Here is a 12,360-nt window from a genome sequence, read left to right on the forward strand (position 1 = left end):
TTATTTAAACAGCTATCAAATGCACTACTATGTTTTAATAATTAAACAGCTTACCTACAAAAAAAAAAACATGTTATTACAGCTCCCAAAAAGCTCTAAGAAGACAATTAAAAAGGAAAGCCAAGCTGATTTTGTGAAAGTATTAAAACATGGTAATGAAGATCAACATTTGGAAAGCTGCCAAAATGAGATCATGTTGGGTTCCCAACAAATATTACTAATACTATAATAGTTGTTAAAAACAAATGATACACCTATCCAACCATGTGACCATCCTCTAACCTGCACCAATAACACATTTTGTCTCAATGCTCTTCTCATTTTGGCTTCTATTTCTAATATGTAGCCGTTTAAATCATGCTTTGTCCTATTTATATATGTACAATTATTAAAATAATAAGAGTTGTAGTCTTAAGATAATGAGGATAGAATAGATCTGCTGTATTGTCTAGATACCGATTCTAGGTGTACATACAGTATCTTTTTCTATATCATGGTTTGACAGGGGATTCGACAGTTGTAGTTTCCATTTAATTATTATCCCCTTGGCCCTTGTAGGGGATTACAGTACCATTGGTCACTGTATATACACTACAAGCTTGATTACTTTGGTTTGTTCTACAGTCCCCTATATTTGCTAGGGACCACCGCAGAAGGCATTTCACAGATGGGCTGTTGCATGTGAGAGCAGCCATACAGAGCTCAGATGTTGTCTTCTACATTTAATTCACCTGAGGTGGCTGCTCTCACATGCAAAAGATGTGAAATGCCTTCTCCAATGGTCACTAGCAAATATAGGGTGACGGGCTAGAAAGTGAGTACGAGCTTATATTAGGGGTCGCCCCCCCCCCCCGCCCGCAAGTATGTGCTTTAGTTTGGCACCCTCGACCGCACCTACGCTTGGTGCGGTCAACGGCACACTCCTTTTCCTCTATATATATATATATATATATATATATATATATACTAGTAAAAAACTGTACGGACCACATCATATGTTGATCCAAACCGTCCATGTGATGGAACACAACATCAATAGGTTGTGCCCGGAAAATCATTCCATAGGCTGATCCTAGCCCTCTAATCTATGGAGGTTTCCAAAATTAAAAAAGCATAAAGGAGGGGGGTAGGATTGAAATTATGTGGCTTTCAAGGGTGCCTTTGTTAAAAAGCATAAAGGAGGGGGTAGGATTGAAAATATGTGGGTTGAATGGGTGTTTGTTAAAAAAAAGTCAAAAAAATGATGTGTTATTCTTATAGAATTTTAGGAGAAATTCAAATAATTCTCTCCTTTTCTCTTCTGCTATATAGTATATTAGTAAAAAAACCTGTGCGATGCACGGGCAGTAAAGAAAAGATAATGGTTAATTAAAAGAAGCATTAAAACTATTAAAAATAGCAAAATTGAAGAAATTGTATAACTCAAAGTGGCATACATACGAAATGATAAAAAAGGGCAATGGCTTCGATAATTGGCATGGTAATTAGTTTCTCTATAAATCGGAGGGCTACGATCATCATATGGCAATGATTTTTGAGGCTTGCATCATGGCCCATCTAATGGACGGCTTGGATCATCCTATGGCGTTGACCGTAAACTTCATTCGGACAAATATGGGTGGGGCCTATAATTAGGCCTTAATGTTAATGCACGACCCACACCATAGGATGATCCAAACCATCCATTTGATGGGCCACAATGTAAATAGGTTGTGCCCCAAAAATCATTTCCATAAGATGATCACAATTCTCCAATCTTTGTTTTTGCTGTTTTTTTTTGTTTTGCAAGGTATTTGCTAGCCACCTTCTCCAAAGGCTACTTCTCGGCCATCCTTTGCAATTGTATGTGTTGAGAGACTTGTCTTATTAGATGTGGTGAAAACTGTACGGAAATACTATTTCTCGAAAGGTGGCTAGCAATAATAAGTACCGAAAGAAGCTAGCAATAATAATCATAAGGTACGAAAGTTTTGGAGGGAAATTACGGCAAAAGTGTTGTAAAGTAGAACAATTACGGAAAAAAGTACCCACAAATGGTACCTTGCTATGACAATTACGACTAAAACTACAACGAAGATGTTTAGAAATATGACAATTACGGCATATGCACCCAATCAGTAAAAAGAGGAGGAGGGTAGGATTGAAATTATGTGGCTTTATGGGTGCCTTTGTTAAAAAGCATAAAGGTGGGGGTAGGATTGAAAATATGTGGGTTGCATGGGTGCCTTTGTTAAAAAAATCAAAAAAAAGTGAGGTGTTAATTCCACAATTTTTTCACAAAATTAAAAAAAGCATGGGCTTTTCCTCCCAGCTTATTATAGTAGACTAGTAAAAAAAACCCCGTGCGATACACGGGCCGACAAAGAACTGTACGGACCACATCATAGGTTGATCCAAACCGTCCATGTGATGGAACACAACATAAATAGATTGTGCCCCAAAAATCATTTCCATAGGCTGATTCCTAGCCCTCCAATCTATAGAGGTGTCCATAATATGTTGTTCCTCTTAAATCTGATAGTTAAGATCACCCTATAGATTTTTTATTAAAAAAGCATAAAGGAGGGGGGTAAGATTGAAATTATGTGGCTTTAATGGGTGCCTTTGTTAAAAAGTATAAATGAGGGGTTAGGATTGAAAATATGTGGGTTGAATGGGTGCCTTTGTTAAAAAAGGTCAACAAAAGTGATGTGTAATTCTCATAGAATTTTCCAATAATTAAAAAAATCCTTTCCTTTTCTCTTCTGCTATATAGTATACTGGTAAGACCCGACGTGCGATGCACAACACGGCAAAAAAAAGGAATATGATACAAAAACAATAGTTAAAAGAGGAAAAGGATTGTACACTCGAGCGTACCAAGCTTATGGTACGCTCGAGTGCCCAATCACATGGGTCCCACAAATTTTGTGGTGATCCAAAGCATTCATTTGCAAGGCCCTATCATAGATAGGGTGTGTACCAAAAATCAGCTCCATTGAATCATCCTAACCCATTCAAAAGTGGAGGGCAAAAATGGGCAAATTTGTGGACAAACAGTGTCTGTCCATTTTGACCTCCACAAATGGATGGGTTAGGATGATCCTATGGAGCTGATTTTTGGTACACACCCCATCTATGTAAGGGCCTTTCAAATGAATGCTTTGGATCAGCCTAACAAAGTGGGCCCACATGTGATTGGGCACTCGAGGGTACCATAAGCTTGGTACACTCGAGCGTACAATCATTTTCCTCTAGTTAAAAATATGTGTAAACAATAAGCAAAAAAGTATGCATCACTACTTACGAAGTAATGAAAAAAATGCAAAAGAAACAGTTTTCTAGGCCGACAAAGAACTGTACGGACCACAGTATAGGTTGATCCAAATCGTCAATGCGATGGAACACTACATCAATCGGTTGTGCCGTGAAATCATTTACATAGGCTGATCCTAGCCCTCCAATCGATGCACTGGCCGACAAAGAACTGTACGGACCACATTATAGGTTGATTCAAATCGTCCATGTGATGGCACGCAACATCAATCGGTTGTGCCCGTAAAATCATTTCCATATGCTAATCCTAGCCCTCCAATCGATCGAGGTTTCCATAATTGTTGTTCCTCTTCAGGTGCCCTGAATCCGTCAATATTTTGCAAGTTGTCTTGCATGCGTAATATCAAGTAGTTTTTTCGTCATTGTCACATGTCTATACCTCTTCTTGGTAGTTTGTTCCGTAATTGTCATATACAGGTACCCTATGTCGGTACTTTTGGTATTAAATGACAAATCAATTGACGAATTTACCCTCAAATAATTTCTCAGACATAGATGTTAGATAGCAGCAAAGGGGTTAATGGTAAAAGAGTAATGCTGACGTGTAAAGGTGATAGAGGGCTCATGCGGTATTTGAAACTTAGAGGCATGGGAATTTGAGGGCATATGAGGCATTTCTCTCTTTTAGCTGAGGTGTAAATTCCACAAATTTTTCAGAAAATTCAGAAAAGCAGGCTTTTCCTCCCAGCTTATTATAGTAGATATACAGGGAAAATTATTAAAAAAATGTAAAGTTTTAGTTATATTGTGAATAAAGGGTAGACATTTCAATTTTATAAAAAAAAGTTTGTCATGTGAGAGAATATGGCTTTTAGGACAAATATACTCCCCTTGCTTTTTCCCACCATCTTTTTAGGCTCTAATCCTTAAGCTATTTTCACCTACCCTTTTCACCTTTTTCTTGCTTCTTCCCCAACCCATCCAATGTGAAAAACAGTCATTGCAGCCATTGCCATCATTTGTAAGCTCCAATCCCATTGTATTTTGAAAAAAAAAACACCATTACTTGTCACAAATTTGAATTTGGGTGATAAATATAGCTTCAAGTAGGTCCATGCTACTCTACTTGAATAGGGTTTACATCTCCTTTTCATGTTTTTATGTTAATTGTACTTTGGTTTATTTTCATAGTCTCTACCAGCCTCTTTGTTTGGTTATTACCATCTTTAGCTCTCTCTCTCTCTCTCTCTGTATAGAGAGAAGCCTGAATGGACATCGTATGTATACTTGGACTCTTGGAACCATTACTTAGGACTCGGAACCATAATTTAGTGGTTTCGATGAGGTTAAATAGTGGTTCAAAGACTGTAAATTATGGTTCCAAAGTAGTTAGTACATTGTAATACTACTTTATTAGTTGTCAAAGTGATCATGATTGTATCATTGATGCTTTAAACATCTTGGAACCATTACGTAGGCCTCGGAACAACAATTTAGTGCTTCCGAGAGGTTACATAGTGGTTCCAAGAGTGTAAATTATAGTTCCAAGAGTCCAAGTAGTGGTTGGTACATTGTAATAGTATTTTAGTTGTTGTCAAAGTGATCATGATTGTATCATTGGTGTTTTAAACATATTGGAACCATTATATAGGCCTTGGAACCACAATTTAGTGGTTTCGAGAGGTTACATAGTGGTTCCAAGACTGTAAATTATGGTTCCAAAGTGGTTGGTACACTGTAATACTACTTTATTGGTTGTCAAAGTGGTGATTACTGTATCATTGGTGTTTTAAACATATTGGAACCATTACGTAGGCCTCGAAACTACAATTCTGAGAGGGTAGATAGTGGTTCCAAGAGTCCAAATAGTGGTTGGTACATTGTAATAGTATTTTACTGGTTGTAAAAGTGATCATGACTGTATCATTGGTGTTTTAAACATATTGGAACCATTATGAAGGCCTCAGAATCATAATTTAGTGGTTCAGAGAGGTTACATAGTGGTTCCAAGAGTGTAAATTATGGTTCTAAGAGTCCAAGTAGTGGTTGGTACATTGTAATAGTATTTTAGTGGTTGTAAAAGTGATCATAACTATATAATTTGTGTTTTAAACATATTGGAGCCATTACATATGCATCAGAAAAGAGGTTACATAGTGGTTCCAAGAGTGTAAATTATGGTTCCAAGAGTCCAAGTAGTGGTTGGTACATTTTAATACTATTTTATTGGTTGTAAAAGTGATCATGACTGTTTAAACATATTGGAACCATTATGTAGGCCTCAGAACCACAATTCAGTAGTTCCGAGAGGTTACATAGTGGTTCAAAGAGTGTAAATTATGGTTCCAAGAGTTCAAGTAGTAGTTAGTACATTGTAATAGTATTTTAGTGGTTGTAAAAGTGATCATGACTGTATCATTGGTGTTTTAAACATATTGGAACTATTATGTAGGCCACGGAACCATAATTTAGTGGTTGAAAGGTTGCATAGTGGTTCCAAGACTGTAAATTATGGTTCCAAAGTGGTTGTTACATTGTAATACTATTTTATTAGTTGTCAAAGTGGTCATGACTGTATCATTGGCGTTTTAAACATCTTGGAACAATTACGTAGGCCTCGGAACCACAATTTAGTGGTTCCGAGAGGTTACATAGTGGTTCCGAGAGTGTAAATTATGGTTCCAAGAGTGAATGTGGTGGTTCCTACATTGTAATAGTGATCATGAGTGCATCATTGCTGTCTTAAACATCTTGGAACCATAATTTACTTGGTCCGAGGGGTTAAATAGTGGTTCCATGAGTGTAAAGTATGGTTTCAAGAGTGCAAGTAGTGGTGCCTACATTAAAATATTATTGTATTGGTTGTAAAATTGATCATAAGTGCATCATTGGTGTTTTAAACATCTTGGAACCATTAGGTAGGCCTCGGAACCACAATTTAGTGATTCCGAGAGGTTACATAGTGGCTCCAAGAGTATACATATGGTTCAAAGAGTGAATGTGCTAATTCCTACATTGTAATAGTGATCATGAGTGTATCATTGTTGTCTTAAACATCTTGGAACCATTATGTATGCATTGGAACCATAATTTACTGGTTCCGATGGGTTAAATAGTGGTTTCATGAGTGTAAAGTATGGTTTCAAAAGTGCAAGTAGTGGTTCCTACATTGTAATAGTATTGTATTGGTTGTAAAATTGATCATGAGTGTATCATTGGTGTTTTAAACATCTTGGAACCATTACGTAGGCTTCAAAAACACAATTTAGTAGTTCTGAGAGGTTCAATAGTGGTTCTAACATTCTAAAGTGGTTGTAACATTGTAAATGGTGAGCCCATCTTTGAACAACGTAGGCCCCGCCCATACCACACCATAGGATAATCCAAACCGCCCATTTGATGGGCCATAAACGTAAATAGGTTGCGTCCCAAAATATCATTTCCATAGGCTGATCCTAGCCCTCTGATCTAAATAGAAACTACATCTTATGCAATCTCAATAGATTGTAGGGTTGTGATCATCCTATGGAAATGATTTTTGGGGCACAACCTATTTACATTGTGGCCCATCAAATGAATGGTTTGGATCATCCTATGGAGTTGGTCGTACAGTAACATTAAGGCCCGTCCACAACATAGGCTGATCCAAGCCGTCCACGGTTTGGATAATCCTATAGAGTTGGTCGTACAGTAACATTAAGGCCCGATCGTAGGCCCCATAGATATTTTTCAAATTGAAGCGTACCGTCCACAACATAGGATGATCCAAGCCGTCCATGGTTTGGATCATCCTATGGTGTGGTTAGTACAGTAACATTAAGGCCCAATTTAGGCCCCACCCTTATTTTTGAAAATGAAGTGTACCGTCCACACTATAGGATGATCTGAGCCGTCCATTTGATGGGCCATAATGTAAATGGCTTGTGCCCCAAAAATCATTTGCATAGGATGATCACAACCCTCCAATCTATAGAGGTTTCCATAATAAGCAATTTCTCTTTATATCTGATGGCTAGGATCATCATATGGAAATGGTTTTTTGGGACACTACCTATTTACAGTGTGGCCTATCAAATGGACCGCTTGGATCATCCTATGGTCTGGACGGTACACTGTCATAGTGGGGGGTTGGATTTGGGCACCAAGGAGGAGAATTTTGGAGGCCCATCAAATGTTCCTGTTGTGGAGAGAGAGAGAGAGAGAGAGAGAGAGAGAGAGAGAGAGAAGTGGGAAACGTGCACTAACATGATTCAAGGGGGGTGGGGACACACTACGTCATCAAGAGAGAGGGAAAGTAAAAGAAGGGTTTGAAGAGGGGTAAGAGGAAAGGGCAAAAGTGACGACTTATTTTAATAATATAAAATGGTAGTTTCGTCCATTCCACTCTCTGACCGTACCTGACAGCCTCTTTTTCATGAATTTGAAATGTCTACCCTTGATTCACAATTTCACTACAACTTTGCATCTTTTTAATAATTTTCCCTAGTATATATATATATATATATATATATATATATATATATATGAGAGAACATTTCCTACACACTTGTGTAGTTAAGTTACCTACACACTACCTTAAAATACAGTGGGGGCCCACATTGTTTGGGTGATCCAAACCATTCATTTGAATGGTCCTCACATAGATAGGGTGTCCACAAAAAATCAGATCCATAGGATTATCCTAACCATTCAAACTATGGAGGCAAAAAATGGACTAATTTGTGAAGGTTTATACACGTCCATTTTACCTCCACAAATCGTAGGGTTGGAATGATCCTATGGATCTGATTTTTTGTGGACACCCTATCTATGTGAGGACCATTCAAGTGAATTGTTTAGATCACCCAAACAATGTGGGCCCCCACTGTATTTTAAGGTAGTGTGTAGGTAACTTACCTACACAAGTGTGTATGAAATGTTCTCTCATATATATATATATATATATATATATATATATATATATATATATATATATGAGAAAACGGTTTCTACACACATGTGTAGATAAGTTATCTACACACTAGCTTAAAATACAGTGGGGGCCACATTATTTGGTGCCCGACCGTCAAGTACCTTGCTAGCGGTACCACCCTTGATATTTGATCCAACAGCATGTCACTTTTTCAGAGTCTGATGTTGGATCAAATATCAAGGGCAATACTTTTAAAGTACTGCCCACAAGGGACTTCAAGGTCAGGCACCATATAATTTCTCATGTATATGTATGTATGTACGTATGTGCGTGTGTATGTGTGAATATATATGTATGTATATAATTTGAGTTTGATACGGTATTGGTTCAAAAAAACGTAGTAAAAATAATCAAATAAATGAAAAAATGAATCAATATGCGAAAAAATTGTCATTTACAAAATATCGTGGGGATAAATTTGAAAAGTTGGCCAAAAAATGCACTTATTACATTTTAAAAAGAGTTTTAAATTTTTTTCCTAAAAAAACAGAGTATCAAACAGCGACCCCACAAAATGTATGTATTTTTTTTATTTTATTTTAAATGTTGTTTAAAACGAAATTTTGCTAACTATGATGTAGACCTTATCAATATCAATTTCTTCCTTTCCTCCTCTCTTTATGCAGTTATGCTCTATTTGCTTTGTATTTTGAGTCTGGCAAAATTGGGCATTTGCTTCGCAGTTGTAGAATAAAATTGCTACTCAAATTAATTATACATTTCAGCAAAAAATATACATATTGCAGGGTTATAGAATCGATTTTGCAGGCTCAAGTTTGCCAATAATCAGTTTTGCACTCAAAACCGATTCTCACGATCCAAATCAAACATGGCCTAAGGTCATTTTCGTTTCAGATTGTGACAATCAATTATGGCCCCAAACCAATTATTGGACTCATAATTGTGTTTACCCTGTTCGTTTGAGATTGTGACAATCGATTATGGCCCCCAAACCGATTATCGAATTCAGAATTGCATTAATTCTGAGTCCAATTATCGGTTTGGGCCCCACAATCGGTTGTCACAATCTAAAACGAATATGACCTCAGGGGTGAAGGATTCTGTGGTCATTTCATGAAATGTAGCAGATAAGATCATCCCAACACTTGTATTAAATAAATGTATAATGGTCCATTTTGTTTCAACTTTTGTTGGGCTTGTGGGTTCCATATTCTGTGTTTTTTGTCCTTCAAAATGCTATTTTTCACTCTTTGGGGATGTATGGTGACTCACTCCTTTGGGTGGGGGGGAGAGGGGAGAGAGAGAGAGAGAGAGATTGGGCTAGCTAGTCAATGTTCAGATCCATTAGATGAAAGCTTAAGGGAGATTAAACTGCTAGAAAGTTCTTTCTAGCTCTCCCAGTCCTAGTAGGTGGGACAAAATATTAAAGACCATAATTTAGGTTATGTTTGGAAACCATGGAAAATTATTCCATGAAATAATGGTATTCCACTGGCTCAAGTGCATTACTTGAGTTGGTCGGAGAGAGTATTCACAGTCCTCAAAAAAATGGTGAAAAAATAATACCTACTTAAAAATTGGTATTTTGTTTTCCTGATTTTTAGGAGCTTTTCATGCTCCTCACTCCTACCCTCTCAATTCTCTCCCCCCTCGCATTTATCTCTCACAACTGACCCCACGAATATTTCATGGAACATTTTTTCAATGTTGCCAAGCGTGGTTTAATTATTCATCACAAGCAAATGTCTCTCCCGTTATTGGCCTTGATGGAACTCAGAAAAGTAGAAAATGTCTCCTTGCTCCTCTAACACAAAGCATGGGCTTTTGTGTTATGTAATCTACTCATTTATGGGGCACAACATTTGTTTTGTTAACGCATAGGCCCCGTTTGGATTGCAGGAATTTTCTAGAAAAGGTTGAAAGGAAAAAAAAAAATCTAAAATTTTCCACTCTTTTTACACACGAAAAAAGATAACTTGAACCAACTCTAGTCAAATCAATTATTTACCATGATATCTCTCTAGATTAACTATAATCATACTATTTGCCTTTAAAACGTGTAATGTGTTGGGTAAAAATCGACACCCGATTAGAGATGAACACGTGGCGCGCGTGTACCCAATGCGTCAGTAGACCTGGCAAAAGTGACCCGTGCCCGCGGGTCGACCCGGCCCACCCGCAAATTTGCGGGCACGGGTCTAAGTTTCCGTGACCCGTCAAAAACCAACCCGCGGGTGACCCAACCCGCAAAAACACGGGTCGGGTCGGGTCAACCCGTGGGCACCCGCATTTTTACAGTATTTTTTAATCTTTTTGAGAATGTTATCATCACTGCTGTTTGTTTTTTATGAGTAACTCCTCACTTTATAAAAAGTACGGTATGTCCTGCACCGTAGGATTATCCAAAGTTCCAAACCGTCCATTAGATGGGCCATACCCTAAATAGGTTATGCCCCAAAATTATTTCCATCGGTTGATTCTAACCCTCCGATCTATAGAGGGTTAGGATCAACCCTCTAACATTCAGATTGGAGGGATAGGATCATCCTATGGAAATGATTTTTGGAGCATAACCTATTTAGGCTATGGCCCAACTAATGGACGGTTTGGATCATCCTATGGTGTGGGCCATACATAAAGTGAGAGTGCCCATTAGTGTTGATAACATTTAAATGTGGTTTTTATTTTATTAGAATTTGCTATCAAGCTTCTCCTTTCGCAATTTCTCGGCAAGTGGCCTTTGTGTATGCAAAGATGCGCGCATCCAAATGTTGCGAAAATGTTCCTAGAAAATGTAAAAAAGTAATCATTACACCATAAAAAGTAAATTAGCTAAATTATAAAGTTTTGAATGAAAAATTATCTAGAAAGGGTTATAAAATTTTAAAATTACGAAAAAAATACCAAATCACATATCAGAGGTTATGACAATTACGGGAAAAATAGAGGCTGTCAAATCAAAATAATTATTACAATCCCATATTTGCGGGGTTGACCCCACGTAAATTTTGACCCGCCAAAATGCGGGTCATTTTCTCACCCGACCCGTGGACCCGCACCCGCATCACCCGCGGGTTGACCCGGCCAGACCCACCCGTTTGCCAGGTCTATGCGTCAGGGGTAAATCGCAGCTTTTGGGGAGTCCTTGGAAACCATGAGGGACATCATAAAGATGTAACTGTGAAACGCAGCCGCCACATATAAACATAGAAAGTTAGAATTCCAAGAAAGCCAGCCAATCATGAAATAGTCCCAAGAGGCAGGACTCTCGCTCTATATAAAGAGGATCAAGGCTTAAAGATACAAATTCTGAAACTATTCTTTTGCTTGATGAGCCTCGTAAGAGCTCAGCCTTCGTATATGTTGGTGTTTGCTAACTTAAGCATTGGAGACCCTCCCTATACTCCAACATCAGGTGGTTTTTTTTACGCTCGTTCGTGCGCATAGATTGCAAACTATCATCAAGGGAGTCATATCAGTGATGTCCAGATTTCAGCGGCAATATAATGAAAAAAAATTCCCAAGAAGCCATTCAAAATGTTTTTCTTGCAATCCAAATAGAGCAATATGGACCTACATATGTTTGAGAATAATACAAATTTAAATCGAGCTCATGGTAAAACTGTAAAAGAGGAGAGAGAGAGAGAGGATTTTTTAATTATTTGATAAAAATGATTTTTTAAAATTTTATTTATATAGATATAATAGAAGGGAGGTGGGGAGAAACTTTTGATGACATAGGGTATCCCTACGCCATTCTTGGGCAGGACTATTCCCTACAGATGAGCGCAATCACCTGTTAACCGCACAAATTGGGTAAGTCCGAGGGGATTCGAGCTCGCATCATTGAGGAGCAAACCAACGAGGCCAGCCAACGTGCACGCCAACCTGTACGGGTTGGTGGGTCTTTCTAGCCATGTGGAGAGAGAGAGAGAGAGAGAGAGAGAGAGAGAGAGAGAGAGAGAGTATGATATCATATGATATGATATGAAAGTTGGCCAACACAGATATCCGGATCCTATGATCTCCTCGCCAACCTTCTCTTGTCCAACAAACTAAAAAGATAGACATTCACATGGACTCATGGTCTCTATCAGCAAATATAGATATTATTCCTTCATAGGACAGCTTCAACCCCCTCTCTCCCTCTAACTCTTCCTGCTTAGGACATT

This window comes from Tasmannia lanceolata, unplaced genomic scaffold (genome assembly GCF_043159265.1).
Source record: "Tasmannia lanceolata isolate RefF3 unplaced genomic scaffold, GAP_Taslan_0.1 ptg000013l, whole genome shotgun sequence".
In the NCBI taxonomy this organism is placed as follows: domain Eukaryota; kingdom Viridiplantae; phylum Streptophyta; class Magnoliopsida; order Canellales; family Winteraceae; genus Tasmannia; species Tasmannia lanceolata.